Source organism: Pempheris klunzingeri, chromosome 11 (genome assembly GCF_042242105.1).
Source record: "Pempheris klunzingeri isolate RE-2024b chromosome 11, fPemKlu1.hap1, whole genome shotgun sequence".
Taxonomy (NCBI): domain Eukaryota; kingdom Metazoa; phylum Chordata; class Actinopteri; order Acropomatiformes; family Pempheridae; genus Pempheris; species Pempheris klunzingeri.
This window is the reverse complement of record NC_092022.1, coordinates 17,250,037-17,268,693: the sequence shown is the minus strand read 5'-3', so window position 1 is coordinate 17,268,693 and position 18,657 is coordinate 17,250,037. Positions and strand designations below refer to the sequence as shown.

Sequence of the window (18,657 nt, the reverse complement as noted above, 5' to 3'; positions counted from 1 at the left end):
ACATTTTTCACCTTACAAAGCTTCAGATCTGTTGAAGCTGCTTGTAGATACAGTGCTAGAGGCATTGATGGAGCACATCTGTGTGACAGGTTACATTTAGTGTGCTCTCAGTCACACACACACACACACACACACACACACACACACACACCCCGTTGCGAGACCTATGTATGTGATGACTATGCAGTGTACGATGCTGTCAGATATGGCTATAAAGGTAAGTGATGTGGGTTGCCCGAGCCTCGCTCTCTGATGAATGTTAAAGGGGAGCAGAGGCTGGCGTGGTGTACATCACCCAACCTCAGCCGTACTCGCATATGTTTCTGAATGAGAGGGAGATAAGTAAGGCCACGCAACCCTGACAGTGAATGAATGCTCACTTTTGTTAGTCTGTGTGTGTCCATGTCTTTGGCTGACTTTTGTGTGTATTTCTTTCTTTTCTTGTCCAATCCAGTATGTCCTCCAATTCAAATCCATTTAGTCAGAAGCATCAATAAAAACATTCCCTGTCTCTCAGTCCCACACACTGAGAGTGCCATGGAAAAAAAAAAAAAATAGCCCACCATATTAATTCGTACACTGTGAGTTATAGATGGCTATGCAGCTATGACAGTGCCGTCGGTACTGAAGAGCCATTGGGCCTTGAGGCAAAGATAGTGTACATAAACCATGTGTTTGTGTGTACACATCTCTGAAAGGACTGGCATATAAGCCTGCGTGTGTGCATATGTGCATGTGTTTTTGTGTGTGCCTGAGCATGAAAGATAGAGAAAACAGGACAATTGGGCACATTGGCAATGTCAACTCCCCACAGTCTCAATCTGTTAGTATTCAGCATGAGAGATGTGGGTCTCACATCTGTTAAAAGAGTACAATGCTACTGCACACGTGTTAGACTGAAGGGCAGCACATAGTATTTAGGTCCTGGTGGTATCCAGGCTATGGTTAAATAACCTTTACTGTTGTTGCTCACCAATATCATGATTAATACAGGACCTCATTATGATGTGACCTTATTCTTTAGTTCTCTACTTCTGTAGACCATTCCCACTATCTACCCTCCCCCAACCATGACATCTTTAATCCAACACCTCTCCATCCTGGTACACTCCTCCTCCTTCTCCTCTGCCAAATGAAGTGTATTTATGGCACCTGTGCTGGAAAAACAGTCTCTAGGATACGTCCCTCTAATTTCATTTTCAAAATGCCAGCAATAAATTTATCAAATGGGCTGTATCGAATCGGAGTCGCACGCAGTGCCATCCGTCATGGGCTGTCCCTCAGGGCCCTGTGGGCGTACTTAAGCCAGCCAAAAACCTCTGCTGGCAAGAGAAAAAGACTGAGTATTGAGGGGGGAGGGGGGTCCTGGTAGGAGGGAAACTAGATGAATGCACTGAAGAAATATGCTAGGAATAAAGATGTGTGTGCATATCTTTATGTGCTTAGATACACATGCACAAGCATGAATCAGCTTGTGCACGAGTGTGGATGCATATGTGTCCACAGAGGTCAATGCTAATTCTTGAACACATAGGATCCTCACGCTGGATTCTCTGTTAAGCACTTTGGCTGTCAATGTGTCAGCATAACAATTGATTAATTGAAACACAAGTTAATTGATTGTTTTGCTTGTTTTTGCATTTGTAAATCCTTCTCAGTTCTAACGCCACTTTGAGGTTTATCCCCTCCCCTGCCTCTGAAAACTCCAGGTTCACACGCTCTGTGCCCTCCCATTCCCCTCCCATTTCTCACTTCCTCATCCTCTGTACCTGACTTTGGCACCTTTGCCCTTCTCTTTAAATGCCTTTGTCCCAGCTTTCCTTTTGTTTCACCCCTCTTTCCCTCTGCCTATCTTTCCCTCTCCTCTCAGCATTTATCACTGTGCAGGTTAAGCCAGGCATGAGTGAGGGTAAAGCAGCTTAGTACTAACAGGGCTAATGAAGTCAGGCCCTGTATTCCTCTGACGGGGATCAGTGGCGCTACTCTGTGAAGCCTGTCAGCGTTTAATGATTAGATGAAACATTCAGACACCCGCTATGAGAAGACAGGCACACTGATGTGTGGTAATACCCAAATGTGTTCTCTGACTCCGATCCATAAACATTTATGCATGTGCACATACTCACTGCACAGACACATACAGTACATACACACACTGATGTGTGCATGCACACATACACCCCTACTCCTCCCACTTTGCAAGGGTGTTGATTTATGACTCAAACATGGCATCAAGGCTGTACACGGCAAAGTGATTGGTAAAAACTTGAATGACAGAGATTCTGAGACGGCAATCTGGCTACTGATTCTTGCTATGTGCAGGAAGATGGAGGAAAAAAGTAAGCTGCATGAGAGAAATTTAGCACTCAACTTGATGAGCAGATTGTAAACAACTCAACACGCTCTGCTCAAGATGCATGCTGTGATCCATGATTTTTCACTGCTTCTCAATTCTGTTAAAAAAGCATGATGGAAGATCAATCAAAAGACCAACATCTCAAAAAACCTTTTTGAACATTTCAAGATTAATCCCTGATTCATTCTATCCTTTTCTGTACACACACACATGGCAGCTTAATGTGTGCTTGGGGTGGAGCGTGAGTTGTTAGGATGTCAGTAAGTGTGTCGTTGGCAAAGTGGGAGGGTGCTTGTTTGTGTGTTTAAATGCTAAAACTGAGGAATGGAGTGACAGAGGCAATGGTTGGGTCAGCAAGCTGTCTGTTTGTCAGAGTGAAAGGATGCCTACGAGGGCATGGCCACTTTTTACCCCATTAGCCACACATGCTAATTTACCTGTCAACTTACTTCTACACAAGGAAACCACATTCTGTCTGTTTCTCTTTCTCCAGTCCCCTCTCTAAATCTCTAAATCTCCAGATCTCTCCCCGATTACATTTTGTTCAATATCTTCCCTCCACTGCTAAATTGGAAAAACATTCTGTCCTCACACCACTAACTTCTCTCCCTCATGTGAAAGAACCTGTTCAGCTCCATGGTGAAGAATCTTGAGACACAGGATTTGAATCAAATGTATGTGCATTTTTACCGATGCGCGGCTGCTGCTTCCAGGCTCTCGTGTGTCTCTTGGTTTGCAAAGCCTCCTTAAAAGCACACGGAGAAGCTACTTGAAAGTATAGTTTTACAAGGAATCACTTTCTTCACACCCAGGATGTTGGATTACAGCAAAGCCACCATGTAGACAAGTAGACTATTAACTTTATTAACTTCTTCTTTAACTTGTGTCTTGCAATATCATCAAAAATTACCACTAAAGATTGAATAGATTATGTCCGATATACATTATGATATAATGTGTTGAGTTTAATTTTGTAAATGTTTACTTTTCCAATACGCAAACGCAAATGAAGGATATCTTTGATTTAGATAGAAAATCTGAGTGATAGAAAACTAGATTACTGGTTTATTTTATCACCCTGAAAGAGCTCATCGCTATTTACTGTGGCATTTAGAATGCCCACATCTTAATTTTCCAAATTGGTAACTGATAAACACAATGCAGTAATCCTCATGTGATCTTCTCAGCTATTAACACCCTCATAAATCCAGCTCCAGACTTTCTGACAGAGTATGATGAGTTTGCACTGTTGTTCAGAGACGTGATTAACATTAAATTGTATACAAGCTAGGGTGTAAATAATGTGTGAGAGACCTTGTATGGTTTCATGAAAACATGTAATGCAATTAAAACCTCATCATACTCCCGTGATCATGTTCTAGTCAGCTTTTTGTATTCAGTAGAAGTTATGGTCCTCACCCCAAAGGTGCCATTGCAACACCAACCTCCTAACATGTGAAGTTTCACAAGTATTGAAAAATTTCATCCAATTTAGCTGTTTTTTTTTTTTTTTTTTTGCTATTATTATTGCTGAGGTGCAAGAGAAGTTGCTGACATTATAATGCCTATATTGACTCCCACAGGCCAACTAATAAGGTCCATATATGTTTGCACTGTCCGTGAGAGCTGCTGTTTTTATTTCAATTTCGTTGTGCTTCATGCATAATGACAATAAAAGAATTCTGATTCTGATATGAAATAATAAATGAAATTGAAATTTAAAGGCCAACAGAAGACATTATCTGATCACAACTGACCCCACAACAAGTATAATTGAAATCTCTATCACGGGATTGGTGAAAAAAATAAATGTCGAATGGTGTCACCTGTGCATGAAGCTAAAAGTAGCTTTTCCTGTAACAATGTGAAAGGCTCTTCATTATTGCTCGCAAGAGTCTGGCAACATGTTTTGTTTTCCAGGCTAAACCCTCCAACATGTCCAATTGAGTGTTAGCCAGAGATAAAGATAAAGACAAAACTGCACAAAGAGAACCTCAGCAGACCCACATCTTAGACTCATTAAGATTGTCTGGGCATTGAAACATTTCTCAGGAAAAGACAGAGAGCAGATAAAAGCAGACACAAGTATAACAAAAAGAGTGGAGACAGAAGCAAACTGATCACTGCTCTTTCTTATAGAATCCTGTTCTTAAGCCTCAACTGCCAATTAGATATGAGAACAGCTTGTTCCCTTGACAGATGAACTTAATTTGGTATTCTGTGGTCTGCTCAGCAGGGTGCAACACTGATTGCACTGGTGGATGGAGTTTTCAGGCCATCCATACAGGCTAAGTGTAATTGACTATGTAGAGACAGACTGCAGCTTATCATAACTGTTCTCTCTTTGGTAGAGCGATTCCATTTAAAAGGTGCGTGAGCTCTGTATCAGATGGTGTCTGGCAGGTATCTGGAAGATTAAGGCAAAGTTACAAGCCCAGAGATGTGCGTATTTGCTGTGTGGTGTCACCCAGGAACAGGGCTGCAGTAATCCCACGGAGCAAATAACTCTTTGTCATGATTCAACAACATGTTATTGTCACAGGACTACCTGCTCCGAGTCACTTAGATGATTCATACATCTTTGTCTGTTTACTGACAAGACGCCACAGTTGGGCTTGAAGCCCTACGGGGCTGGCATTGCCAGGGAAGCGGGTGGCATATTGCACCCAGCAGGACAGCTCCTATGTAGTCCTGCTCGGCAGAGGGATTCGGCCAGCTTGGATTAGCTCAGCAGGGTGAAACAGAGGGATACAGACAGGGAGGGACAGACAGGGAGTAGAAGACAGAGTACATCAATCTCTGCTCAGTACACAGACACCTGAGAAGCTGGAGAAAAAGCTGCTGAGAATAATGGTCAGTCTTACACTTCAGTTCACACACTGGTGCATGATAGACACCAGTGAAACATGAAACAGCTACCCATACCACTACCATTTGCCATAAGCTCAGAGATAATCAGCAACAATTACACACATGCAATTTCACATTATCTTTTGAAATTGTTTTGCTCTTTTCACACATTTGGATTTCTACTTTTTCAGCTATAATTTTCTAAGCAAGGACATGTGAATATTCATTCAAGTGCCCATAATGAGATAAACACATCTCCCGACTCCACAGTCACACTAATTAAGCAGGCTTTTTCCTTTTACAGTGCTGTGCTCTCAAACCTCGTCAACTGCTCAAAGGCATGTCACCACAGTAATGGCAGATGGGTATTCTCAAGCCAAAAATAAATAAGTAAGTTGAAATGGTTAAAAAACATACAAACAGGAAGGAAAGCAGAGCCAGTTGCCTCTGACAGACTGCTGAGGAAACGTCTCTTTATTCTTTGCTCAGACTGGTTCATTTCTGTCCGAGGGATGGACGTTATCCAAGAGTTTATTACCAAACTTCAGATGCAAAGCCTGTTCGTTTTCTGACACTAAAGAGGGCCAAGAAAATGAATCGGGGTCTGGACAAATTGGCATCAATCACACAAGCACAGTGGGAAGAAATTCTCAAGTCATGTCTTCCTTCAGCTCTACTCCAACATTTTTCAGAATTCCTCTGCTGCTAACTATCATAATTTTTACACATTCTCAGTGTATACAGTTGAGTATATGTTTTACAATGCAAGCCAATGCACAGACATTTTTAAAGCAAATCATTTTATTATATTGCTGTCTTTCCTTCGGGCTCATGTAATAGAATTTTGCTCTATTAAAAAGGAAGACAGAGAGAGAGAGATGAATAAAGGAGGGAATGATAAAGTACCACAATTTGAGGTGTATTTGCTGCATCAGGTATTCAGGCCTCTAGTCCCCTTTTCCCACCATCGTAGAATTCCCAAGATTTCCTCTGCACATTGAAACTAAACAAAGGAAGGCTCTCGAGACATTTTCCATTGAAGACTATTGAAGGGGTAAGACAAGGCAACCAAAAGTGAATAGAAAAAAAACATCTCATTACCAGAAGAGGGAGCAGCAATCGTTGCCTTGCAGGGAAAATGACAGCAATGGGTTAAAGATTTAAAAAGAAGGGAAAGAAAAATCAAATATTAAATTATATTGTGATGAATTACAAAAGGAATAAAGGTAAGAGGGGTGGATGATTAGGGCGATCACCAGGTCTCTTTGGGAATGTTGCTATGCTTCCCTGATTCTCTGATGGGATCAGGGATTACCCATTGGCAAATGGAAAAAGAAAGATCTGCAAAATCATTAGCCTTCTGTCTACGCTCAAATCAAGGATTAATTAAAAGAAAAGTTAATTTATTCATTTGACATTATCCATGCGTTTCTTCTGGTTCCAGCAAGTCAGCTAAAGCCCTTTGGTCACCTTCCCTTTGTGGTCACAGGGTCCGTCCTCTTAAGCTCAGCTTTTTGTGCCATTTTAAGTAACCATTTTACACTCAGCAGAAATCAGGATAACAGATTGCTGTGCACAACTACACAAGTTTCCAGTCAGCCTGTTTACTCTGGAGAGAGAAATGGCACCTAGGAAGCAAGGTAGGCCCAGATGGATTATTCTAGGCTAATTCCAAGAACAAATCAGCTCGCAGCCATCAATAATTCATGTGAAAGTCTTTGAAAAGTAAACACTGCTTACCCCATTAAGAACCCACATTGGCACAGTGCCATAATGGCACAAATACTGTACACAACTTAACTCCATGTACAAAGGGTCTGTGACCACTACAGAAAAAAAATGTCCGTATTCTGTATGGAAATCCAATGCTCATTAGATGAAGTAGAAGCTTTTGCAGACCCATAATCAGTATTACCTGGTGCAGCATTAACATTGAATTCATGCTAAAGATGACAGTAAAGGGAAGCAATTAGAGTGACAGCTGGTGCTGGGATGTGCTGAGTTTTGTGGATTGATCTTCTCTGTCAGCTTTGTTTCTGTACACTTCAGATATATGGGTGACTTGCGCTTGCTCTCAGTTAGTAAATACATGTAGCTTAAATGCTAAAGAGGATCATGCTCCCATCGTATAGTTCATTCTGACTCTTCTTTTTCCTATATCATTTGTACAGTGACTTTTCCCCCTGTTTACTCAGCCAATTTTTCCTTGCTTGTCTTTTATGTATTTTTTCAAGGTCTGTTTGTGATATTGAGACTGTGGGGAGTTACTGGGTGTGCAGTATGTTTACGTAGCTTTTAGCAATTCCCTGTCCAGTATAAATCCCAGCTGAGCAATGAAAGATAGGGAGTGGTGTCTGTCTCTGTCTAGGATGCTCATTAGATAAAGAGAAGGTTCATGCACTGTACTTCCACCAGTGGTATTACAGTCTGTTTGTCTGTCTGTATATTTCTCTCTGTCTTGCTCTTATTCTCTCATCTTGCAATGCTCTGGAGATGGCCTACTCAGTACAAACAGCATCTGTCCGGGAGAATAATAACATCTCTAATCGTTCCCCAGGGTCAACCGCAGAAAGACGTTTTTTCTTCTTTTCTTCATCTTTTAAACCTTGCAACTCAAAATTTCAAGTATAATAGACTTATAGAAACCATACCTGGATTTTCTCTAAATGGGTTAGTTTCAAACTTTTGGTGAATTTTACAATAGCTCTTGGATGATATGCTTTTTCTTGTATTTAGTTTTTTATCCTCCCTACATCTTTTGAAGCATAGCTTGTCAGTCCACCAGATGGGATTTCATGTGCATTTGAACCTGAGAATGGTTATATTACACAAGGAAATGTCTTTACAATAGTGTTTTTCCATTTTTCGAATGTGTGGTTTCTTTCCTTTAACCCCTCCTTGGATGTTCAAATAGTCCCTGAACGCTACCCTGTAGCAGGTAGAGATGAAACGGCTAGTTCCTAGTGGGAGCAGGTTGTTTTTCCAACATTGTGTGTAGGATATACGCATATTTACATAGGATCAGATTTTTATGGCAGGTTTTCAGGTACAAGGATTTATGTCTGAATGCAGAGAGGAGTCAGATAGAAAGAGTCGGAGGAGTCCTGTGGTGGATTACTGTAAATGCTTACTTTGTACGCGTGTTTAACTATGTACATGTGTGTAACTATGCGAGTTCATGCAGGTGAGCGTGCACATACTCGTCTGTGTATATCTGTTTGACTGAACATGCATGTGCACGCTCAAGTGTGTGAGAGTTATCACTCTCGATGCAGCTTACTCCATTAGTGGGAAGGGATTCCTGTGCTCAGCTCATAGCCAGAGGAGACCAATTAAAGCCATCAGGCAGCGTCAGGGGAGCCGAGCGGCTCTCAGAGCCCGCAGAGCTAGAGAACAGAGAGTTTAGACTGGCTCCATCCTCCTCCATCAGCTCTGCTCTACCTGCAGACAGGCAGTATAGAGAGTGTCTGGGACATTCACATGATAATACAGTAATGTTAATCAATTCATTGCTTCTACTTTTTGCATCTGTGTCTGTCTTTTTTTAGTTTTTGTCTCTTGTAAAGCAGATTGTATTGCATCTATTTGCATTAATATGCTTTATACATGAATATTATGGAGATTAGTATTGTATTATTATTATATAATTGTCTTCACATACTCAGCACACAGTCACATGAGGCTGAGTTGCAGCATACGCTATTAGACAGTCAGGTCAGTCTATAACAGGGTTAACACATTTAGACAAGCTCATACTTATTCTAAGGGGAGTTTAGGGTCTCCAGTCCAGTGCCTTTGGTCTGCGGGAGGTTGTTGACATTCCCCACAGGCTAAATGGGTAATGCATACTGCAAAAATCTTATCCTTTTAAAATTCATTTCAGTTCTTACAAAGAAAAAAATAAATGAAATGTGCACATTTCTCTCCTTTGAATGCACTGCTAAGTTCAAATCCAATAGAGAATTAATTCAGCATTAACTTGTTTCCAGTTTTTATAAAAGTGAAATTACATCCTAGTTTGGTAAGTTCTTTTTGTATGACCTTATTTCATTAGACCGGCCATTAAATTCACAATTTATAAAGAGAAGTTTTCAATGTTATGAGGATTCTTGCTTGAATACGATACTAAAACATCTCCTTAATGCACATGCAGAAAGAAGCAGCAGAGATTCAACACAGTTTGAGGCCTTCCCAGTGGGTGTTATTATTGTGTGGTTTTCCTGCAGCCTTCAACACTAATGCTCCTCTCGTCAGTGATGCTCGACCATGCTTCGGGGCTTTGTTATGGCATGGAGGCCAGAGATGTCATACCCTGTTACAAAATAAGGCACCAAAGATGAACTCCCTCTTTCCTCCCCCCCCCACTCCCTCCTGCTCTCCCCTCTGCCCTGGGGATCACTACCGTGGAAATACAGCCCGCTCCATAGTGTCTACTCAGTAGGTAATAACTCGCTGTTCAGGCTCAGATAAAGAGTTCCATTCATTAAAGTGGCTGCTCTCTTTCACCACACGAGTGACACCTATCCCCCGGGAAAGTAGCGGTGAACTGCAGGGTTGAAGCTACAGGCACAGCCCTCACCAGCCCTGATTGCCTCCCTCAGAGCTATTTGGTGGAGGAGCCTAACCCCCTCTACACCCCATCTCCCTGAGCCTCATTCTCCACCTGATCTTGATTTCTTTCAGTGGGAATCCCTAATCTTTTTTTAACTTCATCCTTCATTCCCCTGCGTCCCGTTAATACACTAACTCATTGCCTCTATTATCCCCTGCCTTCACCTGCACATCTCTACCCGCTGCCCTAATCACATCTCCACTTTTTTTTTTTTTTAACCCTGTCACTTTGGTGGTTTCCCACGCATCCAATTTGACTTCCTCTTCACCATGCTCATTTCCATCAACAGCTTTGATTATTTCTCTTTCTTCTATCCATCCTTTGCTGTCTCGCCTCTCCTGTCTCTCCTGGCTCTCCTGTTCTGTTTTCTGCCTCTGTCTCTTCAGGTTGTCTGTGAGGTCCCTAAGCACTGGAAGTCACTGATGCGTGTACCGGTCAGTGGTACTCATGGGTAATGTGTAGATCATTCATCCTCTGGACAGGTATGTAATAGAGGCGGGACGAAGGGGAGAAAGGGGACAGTGGGAGATCTCTGGAGGTATGAGAATCAATTTCATCGGGAATCACCGGAGCAAAGAAGCAGAACCTTTCTCTCTCTTTGAGCCTCTCTCTTTCTCTGTCTCGTTCCCTCCCTGTCTCTCTCTGTCTTCATTTCCCCACTCTACTATCTCATTCCTCCCTGACTGCTCATACTGATCAACTCACTAGACTCTGTAGCATTACACTAGCCAAGCAGCAGGATAAGTCCCTACACAAATTAGAACACAGAAGCCATTATTTAAGTCAACCTCCTCTCTTGGCTGTAGTGAGAAAATTATAGCACTGTGTTCAGAACTGCAGAAGAAAGGAAACGTTCTTTTTTCTCCCTTCCACCATATCTTCCTGGGCACAGTAGTGCATCAGCGCAAACCAAAACGAGAGAGAGGAAAAAAAAAATCCCACTGAGATAGCCTGTCTACTGCTTCTAACACTGGCCTGCTACACTTGTACTGGAGAGCCGTTGGAGACAAACAGCAGTAGCATGCATGCACGCTCCTCCAGTCACCTGTGAAATAGACCTTGGTTAAAACAGCCCAACATGCATGCGCTTAGTACCTGTGCTAAAGACGTGCATGCTAATGTCTTTAATGGTATGACCATGCAGCACAGGTTCCACTTCATAAACTGAAATGAATGATTATTGGCTGACTAACACACACCATTTGACCTGGCACACTAGAGGAAAGGATGATGTGGGAGACAAGCAAAATTGCTCATCAATCATGACCACGGATGGTCAGACACTCTCATCCCATAGTAGTAATGTTCAGTGAATTGATTATGGAATGATGAGGTGGAGTAAAATGCTGCGTCTCACGCATTTATAGCAGACTGAACATTTTTTTATTTTTATTATGGTCATAAAAGGTTTGTACAGATGTTAACTTTTCTTGACAATGCTTGCAATGGAGTGTCAGCTCTGTGTAGTATCTCTTGTTTGGAAAAGAGACAGTGATGAAGTGAGATAAAATATGTGTGTGTGGGGGGGGTTATAGAGAGAGACAGAGAGAAAGATAAAGTGAGTGAAAGACACAGAGCTAAGAGAGGTTCTGCAGAGTGGGTTTTCTCCTCTAACAGTACAGAAATGATGCATAACTCTACAGTATGCCCTTTAATTGGTGCTATTAATATCAGTTAAAGTTTTAATACCTATTTATTAAAACTTAAACTTTTTTCTGAGGCCTAATGTGAATAGAATTATGAATCTCAAGGGCTGTGCTCTATAAAAAGGCTCAGACATAAATTATTAATGCTCTACCACTTCATCTGCAAGATCTCACTCCTACAAGATTTGTTGAAAAGGAAATAGCCCAAAGGTCTAATATTAGGATGAATTTTCAACATTAAATACTCTACATGCAAGTTCCGTGTTTTTTAAATAATTCTGTTAAGGCTGTACACGTCACCCCCACGTTGCTAGAAAGTTCTAGCAGTGCCTCGAACCTACTCATCATTAGCCTGTGGAGCTTGACAAGAGATCGCTAGTCTAAATTGGTCATGTATGAAATGTAAACAGAGTGTGGAGGCAGACAGAGAAGAATCCTAATGTACACAGCAGCCTAATTTATCTGTTTGTATCATTAAAGTCCTTTCCTCTGTCAGATAATGTGTGATGTGAAAAGCCCTAGCACTGCCGGAAAAACAGCAATATGTACATTTTAGGAAGGCACAGATCCAGTTATCTGGTGTTATTAGAATTAATTATGGTTCAAAGATAAGAAACTTTTTGCTCTGACACAGAGTTATCTGTAGTTTAAAGGTTCAACTTTACAAAAAGTTTTTAAGTTTATTCAGTAAGCAACAGAAGCACCAGTCATCTGAAATGCCTCCATGTAGCCCGAGAAGGAAAGATAAAAGGAATAGATACACGATAAGCACAATCTTGAGGGCATTTGTGACAACATTACTATATGTTACATTAGCATCAGGAGGGAAGACGGATTATTACTCTGGACTGACATCAGCCTATTAACATTTAGCCAAATTAATATATGCCCTTTGGTATATCACATGAAAAATAGAAGATGAAAAATGTTGGTAATCAACATTTTGCTGATACAAAAAAGCTATTTTTATATTTGTGAAATAATATGGTTATTTTTTATGTTTCTTTCATGTGATTAAGGTGAGAGACAGTTGGGAGACAGTTGTCAGATAATGACAAAATTTTTATGACATTTGCATTTTGCCTGGTTGAACTTGCAGGCATAATGGCACTTGTATCTTACTTGTCTTTCTTTTCCTCTTTTCCTTTTTTCCTCCTTGTATCCTGGACCAACCCCCAGTCTTCTGTTTCATCATTTTCCTCATAGTGGTCCCCTGCACCTCCATCTCCACCTCATGGTTTCATCTGGAGAGCATGAAATGAAGCTTGTATAATTAAATATTAACAGCCTGCTGATGAGGGGATTGAGATCGAGGGTGGGAAGAGGAGCACACCACTGAATCCTCTGCCCTACTTCTTACTGTTAATGTCCACTGGGAATTATTCATGTATCAGCTAACCTGCACTGGCACCTAAGAAGGCACAGGGGTAGCAGTGAGCTGTGCCAGAGTGGCACAGACTGAGCCAGGGTCAATCAACATTAATAGAAATCCTATTGGGGGAATAGAATTCCAGGGTGGAGAGAAGCTTTCATTATTAATTAGCCTGTCAGATGCTGTTCTTATCTGTTTGGATGAGAGTGTTCAAAAGGGAAGTGGCTGCAGTGTAAAGTTTTAGCTACAGTGCAAATGAAAAGTGAAGAGGTAGTTGTCAGCATGCCAGTGTCTCCACCGTGCAGACCGCAGAATGCTGAATCTATTATTTGATTCACAGGTGAATCAATCAGCCCTTAACAAATGTTTGTACACAACAGAGAAAAAAACATGCCTGAATTATTCAACGCTTATAACACCTACATTTCCTGAGCCCTAACTTTTGCCCAGAATTTGATGTTGGCAGTCACAAATAAAGCCAGATGACTTTTTACGAGTCAACGCTAATTTGAATCCACTAGCTATTATCATATTTGTCTTCAGCTGACTCGCAGCTTAATATGCACAAATGGCAGAGGAAAATGTGTAAACCCTCCTAAGGGACAATACAAGTTCCAGTTTTGGTGTTTGTTGAGGCATTAACATACACAAGTCCTCGTAATCTCAACAATTAGACTTGATTAAACCAGGGTTTATGCAGTATCCAAGCAGTGTGAGTGGATCAGCATAATGTGGTGTGGTCTCGTAGTTTCGTTGTGCAACATCATAATGTGTAACAAAGATGATATCTTAGTGAAGGGTTCCTCATTATGAGATGAAACACTGAAAGACATGCTCAACTTGAGGCAGAGTCCGTGATGAGTTGTGTTTTCTGTTTGAGTGTTAGTGTTGCGTGGCTAGCTTAAGCTTTCTCTGATACTCATTCTGGTTCAGTCAGGCTGTTAGAGACCTCTCTCCTCACACCTCATAGAGCAGAGTCTTTGTTTGTGAGTGCATTGCTCTGTGTGTGCATGCATGTTGGGTTGTCTGTAAAAGTGGACAGGGGCAATGTTCCCTGCCACTGCCCCTTAATTTTGCTCTGTGAGATATCCATGTTCAGAGTGAGCGCATCACGTGGCTCAAGGAGGCTGTGAAGCAATTAGGGCTCTTTGCAGCCCCTGGCGTGTCAGCTCCAGTAAATAAAGCTCCCTGCAACCCCAGGCGAGCTATGACGAGAGACAACCCAGAAGAGACTTCAACTTCAGCTCCTGGAATTTAAGGGGATGAACATCCACTAACCCGCCCCTCCCTTCCATTCCTGCTTGGCTGAATCACAGAACCCAGTGGAGGGAGTGGGAGGTGGGTAGTGGCTGTGTGTGTTTGTGAAGAGTGTGATCCTCCATCTAGAAGTGACCACCCAGTGAGGCTAATGGTCCCAATGCTTTCTGCATCTCCAGCTGTGTGAGCAGGTTAACCAACCTGCACACAACATGTATGGCATGACAGACTTGTTTTGGTGTCACTCTCGCCTTATTCCCATAGCTTTTATGTATTTCTTAACTCACTGAAGCGGATGCTAGACTTTTGTTTGTCACGCTAAACCCATCTGCCTTAGTGAGTGCTAACTTAAAGACTTAAACCTATTCACTCTACCAGTAATGAAAGGTTACATTTTCAGCATCTCTTCCCTGCTGCCCCTGGCCAATTGCCATTTATCTATGCAGACAGATACGTCTGCCATACCCACAAACACGCATGTATTCATACACACCTCCTCAGGATGCACAGCAAGTAATTATCCTGCCCTCTGGTTTTTGGGCCACAAACTCACCTCAAACTTGAAACTTAAAATAGCTGATGAAAGTCCTCTGCATGCCATCACAGACTTGTCCCCCTTTGGAGTTTTAAATTCCAAATGTGTTCATTATTAGGTTTTTATACGCCTCCCCGCACCTCACAGGAGGCATTTGTTATGTATAGTCTCAGGAACAAAGTTGGGCCAGGGAGACGAAAACACAGGGAGAGAGAGAAATTGGCAGTGAAAGAGAAGAGTAGATGATTTCCCCTGCTACCATTCTAGCTTTAAAGAGTAAACATAATAATAGTGCTCACCTATTGGTGTCTGGAGTTTTTTGTAAAAGGGCCAGCCACATTCAGTATTACTATAGGATGCACAGTCCAACTCTACAGTGGTGGGGGGAATGAAATGACAGTGAACGTCTCACATCACACCACTATTAATGAGACCATTACACTAGCACGTCTACCACTACAACTACTATGAATCATCATGGTCATCATTATCATTATTGGCATAGCCATTTACAAAACACATTAAATTACTTTGTAACTAAATGACAACAGAAAAGATTAAATTAAAAGGAAATATACAAAACTGAGGCAGTAACTTAGCCAAAATAATAATCATTAAAATAAAACATGAAATGGCAGTTCAAGGACTATTAAGTAAAGATAATTATGTAAATGTTTGCTTTTAAAAATGGGCTTTAAAAGATGATACTGACAGAGCCTGAAGTCATTAAGATGGTCATTCCAAAAACAGAAACTCCATGATGGTAAATGCGCAACAATCCCTTGATTCAAGCAAATCAGGAAATCAGAAAATGTCTTTGCTGTCTTTGATGTCCTATTTCACATTTGTATTCTTTTTTAAATTGTGGCAATAGATCTAGATGCTGCATGCTGATGCCAGTGCTTCAGAAGTGTCTTGTGTGGGTTTATTAGCAATAATGCTTGTTTGGTGTTGTTGATAATGTGATTCTGCTAATGACAGTGGTAATTGCAGTGGGAGAGAGAGGACTGGCCTGTTTGTTGCTGAGCTTGTAAAAGAATGGCTGAACATGCACCTGCCATCTCCAGAGATACTCATTAAAGAAGAGAGATGCCAAGTCCCAACATCTCAGTTCCCCTTGCAGACACACAGTTGAAACTGTACACAGTGCAGTTACGTACGCCCGCACACAAGCACAAGCACACACACACACACACACACACACACACACACACACACACACACACACACACACCTTTGATAATCGAAATGGGATTTTTTCCCCCTTTGGTAAGATTCTAATTCACTGTCCACATTTTCCAATTCCTCAGAAACAAAATTAAACCTTTTTCTCTGTATTCACTCCCCCGCTGCAGTGAGAGTAATGCAAGTTAAGGTGTGAAATTACAACCTAACACTATCTCCTCCTCTCCAACTTAAAACCAGGGCAGCAGCTAATGCCGCAGACCGCTGACTTACCTTACTATCATTAGCTATTTTCAGAATCTTCCGCAAATGTATACTGATTGAACAAGAAGAGATGAAAAAGAAGTATGTATATCTGATTAAGTCCATGGTCTTGCCCTTGTGGGCAGCATGTAGATTGATATTGGCAGATCAAAGCGTGTTGAGTGAATAGTGTGTAAAGAGTGAAATAAGATGTGCTTGATCAGTGCACACATATATGCCAACCAGATCACACCTCCGGTTACGATTTGCATTCATTTGCATGTGGCATGTTTAATTTGTGTTTAGTCCTAATGCCACATGGAAGACATAGCAGGTAAATATCACCCTATAATCCATCCCGTAATTATGACGGCTCACTCTAATAAACCCAGTCTTATTGAAAGGCGCTTGTTTATAAACTTAACAAAAGTCCAAGAGCATGTATGTGCGTTGTGCGGTGTGTGATTCTTGTGATGTGTATGGAGATATGCGCATGTGTGTGTGTGTGTGCTCTTTCATCAGTGAGGAAAGCTCATGAAGGCAGACCAACTAGAAAGAGGATTTTGAACTTTCAACCATTTCAACTAATTGGTCTGCCAATTCTTCTGACTTCCTGCTGTTTCTCTGCAGTTCCACCACAACCCCTTTTACTCTTGCTGAAATAAAAAGCACTCTTGCTGAGTCTGTCACCTCTGTCTTTTACTGTCAATCAAGTCTCTCATGTCTCTCTTGAACTATTCTCGTCTCCCCCTTTTAACTCCCCTCATCCTTGTCTTTTAAGGCTCCTTGTGTCTATCACCCCCTCCTGAATCATTTGTTCAATGTCTTTGATTTCCCACTTGAAGCCAGGAAATGAAAGGTTAGGGGCGCTGTGGCTGTTAGCTGGTTGGTTCCGGTGTGGCCTGCTTCAGGCCTGTCGAATGTCCGCTTTAAAGGTTTGACAGGAAGAGCTGAAGACGTGGATAAAGAGCAGAGGATGACATTGACATTTGTCTCTCACAAAAGTTAAGCATTCATTTTCATTTTTCCACGTTTACTCTTTTCCATGGCATGGCCCGTCTTTTGACAGCATGCACTCCCTTTAACCGCTTCAAACAGTGTAACAAATCACAAGTCTGTATCTGACTGTGTGGTTTGTTTCAAACAGTTATCAGCCTTAAATGTAATCTTCACTTTCTTTCCCATTTCTCAAAGGAAAGAAAATACCCAGGGATCTTCTCTACAACCATCTTCACTACTGATTTTCCTTCACATTGGGGGTTTGCAAAGAACAGATTGATCTCAGTCACTTTGTGCTTTTGTGCTGCCTATGATCAACACAGCCTAAAAACTGAGAATAAGACAAAAAGGAAGTAATGAGACACAGATATGGCAACCAGAGGTTAAGAATGTAAGGAATGAGAGGATACACCATACAAAGCTTTGTATTTCCTATGCCTTTTCATCCATTTGTGTCTTTGTGTGCACGCGCATTTGTGAGTGAGAAAGTGGAGTCTTTCTTTTTGTAGGAATAGCAACATACAGAGAGTGAAAATGCCTAATAATGGCCCAATATGAAATTATGAACATTATTAAAATGCCTTAACAGATGTTCAAATCGGCATAGATAGATAGATAGATAGATAGATAGATAGATAGATAGATAGATAGATAGATAGATAGATAGATAGATAGATAGATAGATAGATTGATTGATTTTCACTGGGACGTAGAGAACTGCTGTAGCTAAAGCTAGTCTTTATACCTATCCTCATCACGCTTCTGGATGCTTAATTTTTATTCAGCTCTCAATTATGGTCTCCTAACCTTTTTTTTTGTTGAAATTGAGGCAAGATTATTTTGCTGACATGGAAGCACCCTGTGCATCTTTTCTCCTGTCTGGGTCTCTTCTGGCCAGGTCTGGTCATTTGGCCACCATGGCAACGAGAACCTTACCCTGCTCCCATATCCGCCTCAGACTAGTTCACCCTGAAAATGTCATATCTAATATTGACTCATTTTAGCATGAAACTTTAATAAGCTGTCAGAGGGGGGAACCCAACCAGACACTGTACATAAAAGGTATATCTGGCCTCAAATTATTGGCCTTGTTCTTCTTTTCAAGACCCATTCGCATTTATCTTTCACTTTCTCTCTTTTACATTTCCTTAATGTATGGCTTTGTAATATTTCATAGTCGTGCATGGATTTGTTCATCCCATGTTGCTTCACATTACAATTTTGTCCCTTGGTTGAGTTTCACCCTTTCTTTTTTCTCCATTCTCTTCCTCTATGCTGCTACTCCACCTCTCTTTTCCTTTGTTGTCTGTCCTCCTGCTGTCATTTGATTGATGCCTTTGCCAGTGAGCTGCATACTTCATTACTCTGATTTTACCATGTCTCAGGTGGGTTTTGCACACTGGGGACTGTGAAGCACTAGAAATGTGTCAGTGGTGGTTGGGGGCATGGTGCCCTACTGAGCAAATAAATTCATCCAAATAACATCGCAAAATTGCCTCCTGTCAGTGCTACTGTGACAGTAAATGGGAAGAAAGGGTTGCACAGGGACCATTCTACGAAGCTAGTGGAGGCAAATATTCACATAGACCGCTGGGGTCAAAG

General features: G+C 41.5%; 1 protein-coding gene across 1 annotated transcript in view; it reads left to right on the top strand.

The window, feature by feature from the left end:
• Positions 1 to 18,657, top strand: part of LOC139209584 (cadherin-4-like) — a 217,290-nt gene that overhangs the window by 98,827 nt on the left and 99,806 nt on the right. The window lies entirely within an intron of this gene.